This window comes from Electrophorus electricus, unplaced genomic scaffold (assembly GCF_041902795.1).
Source record: "Electrophorus electricus isolate QZ-2024a unplaced genomic scaffold, ASM4190279v1 Scaffold95, whole genome shotgun sequence".
Lineage (NCBI taxonomy): Eukaryota > Metazoa > Chordata > Actinopteri > Gymnotiformes > Gymnotidae > Electrophorus > Electrophorus electricus.
In genome coordinates, this window is record NW_027658812.1 from 337,537 (window position 1) to 341,426 (window position 3,890).

Below are 3,890 nucleotides of genomic sequence, written 5' to 3' on the forward strand. Positions count from 1 at the left end.
CTGCTTTTAGGAAGACGGAGGCCAGGGGGCACCCCCCACCTACGAACCTCCAACCGCGGTCCCGCCTGAGAAGGCAGGTCCGACAGATAGGAATAGCGACCCTCAGACAGGCGTAGCCCCGGGATGGACCCGGGGGCCGCAATGTGCGTTCGAAATGTCGATGATCAATGTGTCCTGCAATTCACATTAGTTCTCGCAGCTGGCTGCGTTCTTCATCGACGCACGAGCCAAGTGATCCACCGCTAAGAGTTGTACTCTTTTATTTCAGGCTCAGTTTAGGTCTTTCACCACGACTACAAAGACAGGTTTAAAAGGTTTCACCAACCGGTCAGGCGCCCCCGTCTGCGAGTGTTGAAACGGGCGCGGGGGTTGCGCTTTGCCCACACGCCCACGTGGCAGACGAGTCAGTCTTTGAACCGCGGCCCTCCGCGCCCGCCCCGTCGACCCCTCGAAGGGGTGGAACTCACGTAGCGTGGGCCAAGCCCTAGGTACCTGCCGGGGGTCCCCCTGAGACTCCTTTCTGAGAGAGAGAAGCAGGGGAACCGGCTGCGCCACCCACCACCACCACGCCCCAGGGACGCCGGTGGGCGGACGAACACAGAAGGGCCATGGCCTGCCCCACGAGGAGCAGCGCTCGCACCCCCCCCGGAAAGTCCGCTCGTCAGCGAGCAAGGGGACGGGGATGAATGACAAGGACAACAAAATAGGAAAACCCCTCCGCGGTGGACGGAGGCAGCGGCCGTGCGAGCGAGAGGGAGGGCGCGGGACGGACCCGTACGACCCGCTCGACTCGCAGGCGCTTCTCCTGCCGGCAAGGTGAGGGGAAACCGGCCTTCGCCCCGACGGGCGGGACGCCGAGTTTTTTGAACGACGCGTCTCTCGCGCTGGAACCCAGAGAATACCGGGGCCTGCGGGGGGGGGGTGCTGAAGGACGACGCGGAGGAAGAGGCGGAGGACGAGGAAGGGGTGGGAGGGACTAGGCTCCTCCTTTATGCCTTCTGGTCCAGCCTGACCTGCAAGCGACCACGTGTAACAGCAACCCCGAAGACCCTTTCGACCCTGGGCCCCGACGCGGGGGGACGGCGAAGTCGAGGGGGTCGGGAGAGGAGGCACGCCGGACAGCGTTACCCGTTAATGATCCTTTCGCAGGTTCACCTACGAAAACCTTGTTAACGACTTTTACTTCCCTCTAGATAGTCAAGTTTGATCGACTTCTCGGCGCTCCGCCAAGGCCCGCGAGGGAGCCCCGGCGGGGGCCGATCCGAGGACCTCACTAAACCATCCGATCGGTAGTAGCGACGGGCGGTGTGTACAAAGGGCAGGGACTTAATCAACGCGAGCTTATGACCCGCGCTTACTGGGAATTCCTCGTTCATGGGGGAATAATTGCAATCCCCAGTCCCCATCACGAATGGGGTTCAGCGGATTACCCGCACCTCTCGGTGTAGGGTAGGCACACGCTGATCCAACCATTGGGGCGCGCGTGCAGCCCCGGACATCTAAGGGCATCACAGACCTGTTATTGCTCCATCTCGCGTGGCTGAACGCCACTTGTCCCTCTAAGAAGTTTGACGCCGACCGCGGAGGGCCGCGTAACTATTTAGCATGCCGGAGTCTCGTTCGTTATCGGAATTAACCAGACAAATCGCTCCACCAACTAAGAACGGCCATGCACCACCACCCACAGAATCGAGAAAGAGCTATCAATCTGTCAATCCTTTCTGTCCGGGCCGGTGAGGTTTCCCGTGTTGAGTCAAATTAAGCCGCAGGCTCCACTCCTGGTGGTGCCCTTCCGTCATTTCCTTTAAGTTTCAGCTTTGCAACCATACTCCCCCCGGAACCACAGACTCGTGGTTTCCCTCACGCTGCCCGGCGGGTCATGGGAATAACGCCGCCGGATCGCGGGTCGGCATAGTTTACGGTCGGAACTACGACGGTATCTGATCGTCTTCGAACCTCCGACTTTCGTTCTTGATTAATGAAAACATTCTTGGCAAATGCTTTCGCTTTCGTCCGTCTTGCGCCGGTCCAAGAATTTCACCTCTAGCGGCGCAATACGAATGCCCGGCCGTCCCTCTTAATCATGGCCCTGGTTCAGGAAACCCACAAAATAGAACCGGAGTCCTATTCCATTATTCCTAGCTCAGGTATTCAGGCGAGAAGCGGGCCCGCTTTGAAACACTCTAATTTTTTCAAAGTAAACGCTCCCGGCCCCGTCCGGACACCCAGCCAAGGGCATCCGGGGGGCACCGGGAGACAGGGTCTGAGACAGGCGGTGGCACGCCTCGCGGCGGACCGCCAGCCCACTCCCGACATCCAACTACGAGCTTTTTAACTGCAGCAACTTTAATATACGCTATTGGAGCTGGAATTACCGCGGCTGCTGGCACCAGACTTGCCCTCCAATGGGTCCTCACCCATGGGTTTAGGATACGCTCATTCCGATTACAGGGCCTCGAAAGAGACCTGTATCGTTATTTTTCGTCACTACCTCCCCGTGTCGGGAATGGGTAATTTGCGCGCCTGCTGCCTTCCTTGGATGTGGTAGCCGTTTCTCAGGCTCCCTCTCCGGAATCGAACCCTGATTCCCCGTTACCCGTGGTCACCATGGTAGCCGACTATGGTACCATCGAAAGTTGATAGGGCAGACATTCGAATGAGACGTCGCCGCCGCGGAGGGCGCGCGATCGGCCCGAGGTTATCTAGAGTCACCAAAGCGGCCGGGGGCCCGAGCCCCCCGGATGGGTTTTGGGTCTGATAAATGCACGCATCCCCCGAAGGGTCAGCGCTCGTTTGCATGTATTAGCTCTAGAATTACCACAGTTATCCGAGTAACGTGTGGAGCGATCAAAGGAACCATAACTGATTTAATGAGCCATTCGCAGTTTCACTGTACCGGCCGTGTGCACTTAGACCTGCATGGCTTAATCTTTGAGACAAGCATATGTTACTGGCAGGATCAACCAGGTAGTTTGCACCGTGGTCTGGGATGAACCACGAGTGACATCCGCCTCCCCTTCCGGGGGCTAGGAAGCAGCGGGTTGTAAGTGCGTGCGCCGTCAGGTCCAGACGCCATACAGGGCTACCCAGGACAGCTTCCGCGGCCAGTGTAAACGTGCTCGCGCACCGCCCTCTGGCCTTCGGACGCCGACCTCTCACCTTGATGCAAAGCTGTCCCATCCGGTCATGCCCGCACCGTACCCCGTCCACCTCCTCCGGAGGTGCGGACGGCCGACTCCAGGTGCTTTCGGCGTTCCCTCTCTTCACGCCGTTTTGATTTTCGTGGGCCGCTGGTGGGGGGACAAGGGAAAGACCTCGTCGAATTCCCTCCCCCCTAGCCTCGCTCAACCTACGTTTCGTGATGTAACCAAGAAGAGTGATTCGTGGGCCCAGGTAGGTTTGAAGAGGAGGCCAACAAAGCAGGGCACTCCCTTCCTCCCAAACCACAGACACCAGTATAGGACAACTGAGTAGACAGACTGGCCGTCTGAGTCTCCCCCAGAGAGTTCTGGGATGGGTTACAAATAACCCCCACCCCCCATCAGAGGCTTGACCCGCTAGAACCAGGGAGGATCTGTCAAAACCGCTCTCCACATCAGAAGTTCTGGATCAGCCGGGGCTGGTCGGCAGACGTCCACCTAAGGCCGTGGCCTAACCCCGTGTGGGGGGATAGCGCTCGCACCCTACACGTGGACACCCGCTCGTCAAATGGCTGGCTCCTCACTTACCGTAGGGGGAATGGTTTGCCTACCCCTGGCGGGTCTGGTACTCCACTCTACCAAACAAGGAAGCAACACACCAATAGACCCCTGCAACACCGGGCAGCTTTGGGCAGTGTCACTACACTCCTCCTTGTTCTTCACGTTCCTTCCGTGGTGATTTTTTTTTTT

At 58.7% G+C, this 3,890-nt stretch overlaps 2 non-coding genes across 2 annotated transcripts; both read right to left on the reverse strand.

Moving 5' to 3' along the window:
* Nucleotides 1–96: 96 nt before the first annotated feature.
* LOC145656877 (5.8S ribosomal RNA) lies at nucleotides 97–251 on the reverse strand. Its single transcript, XR_014122467.1, has one exon. It is a non-coding gene; the product is annotated as a 5.8S ribosomal RNA (ribosomal RNA).
* An 881-nt stretch (nucleotides 252–1,132) lies between these two features.
* Nucleotides 1,133–2,970, reverse strand: LOC145656897 (18S ribosomal RNA). Its single transcript, XR_014122487.1, has one exon. It is a non-coding gene; the product is annotated as an 18S ribosomal RNA (ribosomal RNA).
* Between the last annotated feature and the right edge of the window lie 920 nt (nucleotides 2,971–3,890).